At 35.6% G+C, this 8,897-nt stretch overlaps 1 protein-coding gene across 1 annotated transcript in view; it reads left to right on the top strand.

The window, feature by feature from the left end:
* Nucleotides 1-4,095: 4,095 nt before the first annotated feature.
* LOC131678443 (inactivation-no-after-potential D protein-like) overlaps nt 4,096-8,897 on the top strand; it is a 382,649-nt gene continuing 377,847 nt past the window's right edge. The window contains exon 1 of the mRNA XM_058958601.1: nt 4,096-4,275. The gene's annotated coding sequence lies outside the window, so the exon portion shown is untranslated. The remainder of the gene's footprint in view (nt 4,276-8,897) is intronic.

The raw sequence follows: 8,897 nt of genomic DNA, 5'->3' as shown, positions 1-8,897 counted from the left end.
AATATTTACACGACAAGCATGACGTGTTCAAGTATTACTCTCTGATCATACTCAGCATGCTACTGTAAGAAGGGCCAAAAAGGAATTGCGTGGTCAGGAAGTGACTTTGCTTACGTGTACTACGGAAGATTTTGCTTCCAATAACAAGACCATATAAGCCAATCACAATGCAAGCCATTGTTATAAAAAATTAAAGGGTTGTGTACAGGACACGACCACGGTGACATTAAAAATGTAGCTTTTTCAAGAGCGTGCAAATGAATTTTATCTATCACACATATCGACTCACGTTCTTGTTCACTCGCCTGTTTTCATATGTTACAATTTGCTATATACCCTCCCCATCAAAACATAATTTATTGAAAGTCTTTTAACGGTAATCGATTAATTAATCAAGTATCTCACTAGGTGATTGGCATTATTTGGCTGATCCATCGAGTAAAAATAGGCTGGTCTGTCCAGAAAATATATTCAAAAGAAAAGTTCCATATTGAGAGTTGTGATGAGGAAGCCCACGCCCGCCAACGCAAATATACAGATTCTCCATGAAATATGAAATTTCATTTTCCATTTAAATTATCAATAATGTACTAATGAACTTAAGTGAACAATCTTAAGTTTAAGTATTTCTTGATCGATTAGTGGTGGAAAAAATGAAATTATTTGATAAATTACATTGTTATGCAACGTTCGCACTACCAGTTAAAACGGGTTTTGATGCTATCTTGGTGACATTTTTCGTGTTGCTAATTATTAAAACGTGTTATAACTCTGTAGTGTAAACATTGTATTATTAAACCAATTCTGCAGCGTTTTATGTTATATAGGTGTTTTATTTATTTATTTATTTATTTATTTTATTTTTCATCTGACCCACATGGTCTACATGAAACATAGAATGAGGAAAAGCCCATTTGGAGTCCATCAAACAACCTCCAAATGCGCGTAAAAACCTCATTATCTTTTCACATATACATATTAAACAATATTACACATTACATTACATAACATTACAATGTGTTACTAATAATACATCTAACAAATCAAAATCATATTTTTGGTTACTGTGCATGCTGTGGTGGTGATAGGACTGACATAATTATATCTTCAGTACAGCGGTTTGTTTCATAATTTAAAACAGATTTATTTTAAAATTTAAATTAGTATACCCAACCGTTCTATTTGTTGTATACTTTAAAACGCAATTAGAACTGTGTTTTAAATACAGTAGGGTAGGGTAGGACAGATATTCTGACTGGATAAACTGGGAAAACAATTTTAAGTCCAGTAACGCTTAAGACATGGCTTGAATTTGAATCGAAAAAGAACACCCGCTTCAACTGCTGCTGGGACGGTAAGTTCTGTTTTAAAATTTTGCGTTGTGTGCAGTACGAAACAAAAGTGTTTGAAATTAGAAAACAAAAAGTTCTGCTGGGAATGTGATTGTTTCCGATGCAATTACACAGGTTTTTTTTACGCAGGGGATACAGGCCGTGTAAATGAAAACCGCGTAAATTTCAAAAAAAAACGCATAAATGAAAACCGCGTAAATTTCAAAATCCGCGTAAAAAACCTGAGTGTACTCTCCTATATAAAATACTACGCTGTTGAACAGTGCAATAACTACAGAAGCACGTTGTCAGATGCCTTACTGATAAAAAACATATAACCGAAATATGAAACATGAAAACCAATAGGCTCTTTACCCTACGCAGCTACAAAGCGCCGTAAACATAGATTAACAAGTTACAACGCACACGCATGCATAAAAATAAATATAATAGCGTCTACCGCTTATTGTAGTGCCCAGACGCTGCAGCCATGATCTTACCCGTTCGACATAAGAACAAAAACTGATTCAAACGCGTACGCGTCACCTCTATTTATAAACTAACCGTACACGGTTTAGTCATTTAGGTGCGAGTGTGTGCAAATGCCAACGTTAACGAAAATCGATAGCACTTATTGCATCGCCCGGAGACGATGTTGCTCTTATGGGATAAGAGCAACAACTGATTTAAACGGACATGCGTTGCTTCTATTTATGACTTTTCGTGTTTCATTTAGCAACTAAGCTGTCCTCTCTTGACGGCTGTGTCTGAGAAATCTGCCTCACGAATGGTAATTTTCCCGTTTTTCGTGAACTTTTTAATTTTACCAATTTCCAAAAGTCTACTTTTATTGGGGAGATATTAAATTGTTACCAATATTTAAGTTAGGTGTTTCTGAATCGGTTGGTGTATGAATGATTAAAATCCATCTAGTAATATCGGAGTTATAAGCGTGCAAACCTTACATAGTTTCGTTACATGGGAGATAGTTTAGATTTTAGAATGACACCTAGCCCCAGATAGTGGAGTAAGACATTTTTAATGTCAAAAGTAGCCTCAATAGGTGGGGAGAAAATCCCGCGCAATATTCACGAAATGTTAGCAACACTCTTCCTGTCCAAATCGTTTCAATCAGATGGCTTGATGGTACTTCTCAATTCCTATTCTATGTATGGGTTATTTCACGCGCAGTGATCAAGGCACGTGTAATCGACCTTCACGGATTTGAATCAAATTTGGAGGAATTTTTCCTCTAGGGCCAATATATAAAAACCCAAATTTCTGTATCAATTGAATCACCCCTCGGGTCATGGGAGCACCCCCCGTTTTGACAAATTCTCAAAACTCTTGATTTCCTTTTGAACATATCTCTGGTTCTATTTACTCTAGAACCAAACCGTAAGATGGGTTTTGAAGAAAATTGTTCAAGGAGTTTAGAAAAAAATATTAGTTTTTGGCGGCAGTGCTGCCAACTATCCGATTTTTTCAGCAAAATAACTAAACAGCGATATTTTGAAGCAAAAAAAACTTTATTCCCCATATAAAATCGCAAGCGCACAACAATAAAAAATCAATTTGAGTATTCTCACTCATAATTTATAGTGACGTAGACGAGAAATGATGAAAAAGTACGTTTTTGGTTTCTTTTTAGCAGATTAGGGTCAATTTTTATGACCGTTTGAAGATTTTCTCATTTTTGGCCAATAAAAATGGATTTTTATATAAGAAAAGGCGAGTTCTTCCCTTCAAAACAGTGCATCTCAGGATTCGCTCAAATTATATTGAGATTATAAGTGTTTTCTATGTAAAAATATCTGAGGAACACGATGGCATTAGAATTTTCAAAATTAAAATATATGTAATGAGAGAAAAATAGCTTTTAATATTTCACTGAAAAAATCACATAGTTGGCATCACTGCCGCGAAAAGTTAATATTTTTTTCTAGACTCCTTGAACAATTTTCTTCAACAACCATTTTTCGGATGGATTCTATAGTATTCCTGAAATAGAACCAGAGGTATAATCAAAAGAAAATCAAGGGTTTTGGCAATTTGTCAAAATGGGGGTGCTCCCATGGCCTGAGGGGTGGTTCAATTGACATAAAAAATTAGGTTTTTATATATTGGCACTAGATGAACAATTTCTCCAAATTTAGTTCAAATCCGTGAAGGTCGAATTCAAGTTTGCATATTTTTTGATCACTTCGCGTGGAATGACCCATATGCATGATGATAGATAAAAGCACATAAAATGTATTGTTATGTGTGTATTAAACAAAACATTTAGTGGACATACACCCTCATTCTTGTTTACGACGAATGCAAGATTCGTTCGAAAGTGGTTTGTATTCCCGTTTACGACAGCAAAATCAAATGGGCTTACTATTCGTTCGAATCGCTTGCGAACGATTCTTGCATTCGTCGTAAACAATATTATACAAAAATGTTTAGTTTGTTAGAACCTAGTACTGATACACAACCATGCACTGCTAGGCCCCATGCAAAACTGACTCAGACAACACTTCGCTAAAAGTTTAATAACTTCTTTTAACAAAGCCGAATGGAATAGCAGTCTTCGACAAAGTTGTAGACAATTAAATTATCTTTCTTATTTTCACTTACAGTGATAATTCGATGCATACAGTGTCAACTAGCGGTGAAAATGCGAACTAGTGGGTTTTCTCCATATAAATTGTCGAAAAATCCGACACAAACTTCAGGCACGCTGGTCCGGTAGCTAGACTTGTCCGATTTGCTTCAAATTTGGAGCAAGGACTCCTGGTGGGACTAGGAATCGACTCAGCGGTGGGCTGATAGGGGCCACGTCCTTACGATTGCCGAGGAAGGGAAGGAATATTAGTTCAACATCTACTAGTGGAAGTGCAGGGAGCCCATACTACTTTCATTGATGTTTCAGGAATAGGAGTTTGTGTTAGTAGGCCAGGTAAATTATGAGGAGCTCATTCAACAACATTTCGTAGGAAATAAAGTGCAAAATAAATGTAGCTTGCCTAGTGTGTTGATATATGTACATAAGTTAGAACATGCTCATTAGAGTGGCTCGAAAATGACATTTTTCAGCACAGCACTTTTTGAGTTCCTTTTGTGGTCCTAAATGCCTGTGAAAAGTTTGGGAGCGGTCGGTTGCTTCTCGGGTTTGCGCATTGCGTTTAAAGTTTGTATGGGATTTTATATGGGGAAATCGATTATTTTGCATTTACGTTAATAAAGATCGCTATTTCACTCAATATGAAAAACCAGGTTTATAAAACGATAATTCAAACCTTGGTTAACAACTTTGTCGAAACCGGTAACTAGCTACGAGTTTTCAAAAAATAGTTATAATGATTTTAAAACTCATGGTTCAATCCAAATGCAGAAATTAATTATTTCTTCCAACACTGTCAGTACACCACGACACCGATACTTTAAACTTGAACAAATGAGAATATATTCATCGCAGAGACTTGGTACCTTTGAATGAAATGTTCAGAATGAATTGCTGAATAACACAGACGTAGTCAGAAAATGAAAAGAAGAGGGAGGGGGAGGCTTGTGTACTCCCCAGTTCCCTTTTTAGATAGTTTAGTATAACATAAGGAGTACATCTTCAACGCAGGTTTGTACCGTCGAATTAAAAATTAATCTTACGTGTTTGAGTGCTACTATTTAAGGGCTCTACTGTTATCTCATTTAAAATGGTACAGCGGTTTATAAGTTTTACATTTTACATACATAAACCCTATTTCTTAGCCGTTCAGAGTCAGAATTTAAAAAAAAAATGCATATCCTTAGATTCCTTGAAGTCTCGGAATTGTTTTTATTGAAGTTTTCGTTTGAGAATCTAGGAACGAAACCAGGATAGTTACTTCGAACAAGCGTTTTTTGATGAAATTGAGTTAGGTTCACGCAAAACAGAGGTGATCTTGGTGGACCAGCAATATATTTCAGGTTAGAACGCAACGCGATTTCCAGACCTGAGTTAGTTTTTGCATCAAGCAAAAATAACATAAATTTGTAGGTGTAAATCCTAAATATTGTAAAAGTTTTTTCCCACAACAAAGATTGTAGTATGATTCATATTTGGTTCTATCAAAATATTAAGAAAGTTTAGTCGTTGACTTTTACAAGGACGTAATGATTCTTTGTCTTATACAAAACAATCTAAAAAGGGACTGGGGAGTACACAAGCCCCCCCCCCCCCAACCCACGCTTCTTTTCATTTTCTGACTACATCTATTTTATTCAGCAATTCATTCTGAACATTTCATTCAAAGATACCAAGTCTCTGCGGTGAATATATTCTCATTTATCTAAGTTTTTAATGTCGATGTCGGTGGTGCACCGGCAGTGTTGGAAAAACTAATCGATTTCTGCATTTGGATTTTACCATAAGTTTTAAAATCGTTATAACTATTTTTTGAAAACTCGTAGCTAGTTACGGTCTTCGGCAAAGTTGTTAACCAAGGTTTGAACTATTTATGTAGCTGGTTTTTCATTATCAGTGAAATAGCGATCTTTATTAATTAAAATGCAAAATAATTGATTTCCCCATATAAAATCCCATGCAAACTTTGAACGCAATGCGCAAACTCGGGAAGGAACCAACCGCTACCAAATTTTGCACAGGCATTTGGGACCACTAAAGGAACTCAAAAAGTGTTGTGCCCGCTTGTTTAAATCATTTTGAAGTTTTCCCATACAACTGCGAGCCACTCTAATGCTCATAGAGAACTTACCAATTTTTCAGTTTTCTATTTTTTTTAACCCCTATGGAAGGGGAATCCCTTCCATAAGGGTTAAGAAACTTGCCTAACCATTTCTCCTCTTTAGTGAAGAGAAGTAAAGGAAAAAGAGAAAAAAGTAGGCAACCGCGGCATCCCAGTCGCCGTCGTTCCCCCAACACATTATTCGGCAGCGGCTCACGAGTCAAAACTTCTTGATATCATCCACTGCTTTTATTGAGGCCTGCAATCACTCCATAAACCATGGAGTTATCGAAGAATCCCCACACACCTGCACGTATACCACACTATGAAGCCGACACCGAAACCAACCACGAACGCGTGAATCAACAAATATATCTCCAATGCAACGCACGATCACGACCCACAGTATTGAACGAGGAAAAATACACATTTCCCAATCGAAAATTATTATTATAATAATATTGCCGTTACTTTTATGTTGCGATTGACAGCTTATGTGAACATGGGCTAGAATGAACTAATCTTGTTGAGATTTGCGTTCAACATGTTGACAACAATATGATTTAATTCGGTAATTCTCGCATCCCAATGACTATGAAACGGGAGCAAGTTTTAGAAGTTTCGCTGAATCATAACTATTTTGAAAATCAGTCTAAATCTGCACCTTTTGAGTCACGAAGAAACTTAGTTGTCTGTCACAACAGCACATATTCATTGTTGGTGTGAAATAGTTGTTGAAATAAAAATAGCTACTTGGGTGACCGTTCATTTCTAAATAAAACCCATACTGTTGATGATTTTGACTATTTTGTGGTACTGCCATGTTGCTTTCCAAAATGGCGTCAATCAATATACTTATCTGCGGACCATCCACTCGCAAATGACTTCCATATTGATGATAGTCTTCACTTATTTGTGAAAACCGGAAGCCACCATCTTGGTTTTCATAATGGCGTCAATCATCAATTTCCGCCTGATCACCCCATTTCAAATGCCACCCATACTGACAATGGTTTTCATTGTTTCCTTGGAACAGGAAGCCACCATCTTGGTTTTCAAAATGGCGTAAACAACCAATTTTCGGCTTTTGCTGACCACCCGCTTTACAATAACACCATCATTGATGGTGTTTTTCAATGTTTCATAACGGTTTTCACTGTTACTTTGGATCAGGAACCCGCCATTTTGGTTTTCGAATTGGTATCAAAAAACCAATTTCCGGCTTTTGGTGACCACCAGCGCTTTACAATGACACCATTATATATATATATATATATATATATATATATATATATATATATATATATATATATATATATATATATATATATATATATATATATATATATATATATATATATATATATATATATATATATATATATATATATATATATATATATATATATATATATATATATATATATATATATATATATATATATATATATATATATATATATATATATATATATATATATATATATATATATATATATATATATATATATATATATATATATCGCGCGTTCAAATATATAGATAAATAGACTCATATTCCTATATGTCACTGTGTTAGGTCCGTTAGTTTGTGGATATACCTTATTAATTATCTATACCTGACGCAAATGATCATATAATGATATTCCGAGGTGAAAAAATACATTTTAGCTACGTATCCTCCGCCATCGAGTGCGGCATCTCACCCGCAATTTTGATGCGGCATCTCTCCCAATTGTATGGGAGAGATGTCGCACGACGACATTTTCCTCTGAAATTATGGATGACCGTGCTCATGATCAGAATGCCTTCTAAAAGGTCCCAGCCATTCAACCGATACATGATTTGCCAAAAAAAGATCAAACAATTTAAAAAAACGAAATTTTAATGTGGTACTGAAAAACTTTCGGCCCTTCGTGATGCAACTGGACGCACATAATCATTAATAAAATTTTTGTGAGTTAATAACAAGGATTATTTTACATCTCCAGTGTTGTAATTCTTCGATAGATAAACTCATAATATCATATTACCGCATAAAAGTGACTCGATATACGAGATATAGAAAGTGCGGCATCTCACCCGACGCGGCATCTCTCCCGAAATTACCCTATTAATTTTTTTTTTCACATTTCCTCTTGTTTATTATATTTTCCTGTACTGAGTATCACTTTTTTGAATATTATATAATATCTTTCTTATCGTTTTGAAATGTGCTACATATGACTATTGCCCATTGATCCTTCACAATTGACTTGATTTGGACCAATCTTGGCCACCGGAGAACTGTTCCGGGAGAACCTAAGAAAATGTATATATTTTTCTATTATTCCAGCGATTTGGGTTCATAGCATTATACGAAATGCGAAGTTGTTCCAATCATACGGTTCTACAGCTCCCTCAAGCTATGGCCATTTCGGCACCGGTTCCGGACGGATGGACATTTGACGCCATTTTTAAAACCAAAATTGCGGCTTCCGGTTACCACAAAACAGCGGTCAGCAAAAGCCGGAAATTGATAATTGACGCCATTTTGAAAACAAATATGGCGGTTTCCGGTTACCACGAAACAGTGAAAAGTTTCCTCAATATGGTTTTCATTCAAAAGGCTCAATAGAAGACAGAAATTGATTTTGACGCCGTTTTCAAAACCAAGATGGCGGCTTCCGGTTATCACAAAGTAATGCAAACAACCATCAATAATGGTATCATTGTAAAGCGCTGGTGGTCACCAAAAGCCGGAAATTGGTTTTACATTTCTTATAAAAGAAATGTATAGAATTCGCTCAAACTTTCAAGATTTTTTCCGAGGCCCGGAGGGCCGAGTCTTATATACCAATCGACTCAGCTCGACGAT

The sequence above is a fragment of the Topomyia yanbarensis genome, chromosome 2, assembly GCF_030247195.1.
Source record: "Topomyia yanbarensis strain Yona2022 chromosome 2, ASM3024719v1, whole genome shotgun sequence".
In the NCBI taxonomy this organism is placed as follows: Eukaryota; Metazoa; Arthropoda; class Insecta; order Diptera; family Culicidae; genus Topomyia; species Topomyia yanbarensis.
This window is presented reverse-complemented; position numbering and strand designations above follow the sequence as displayed.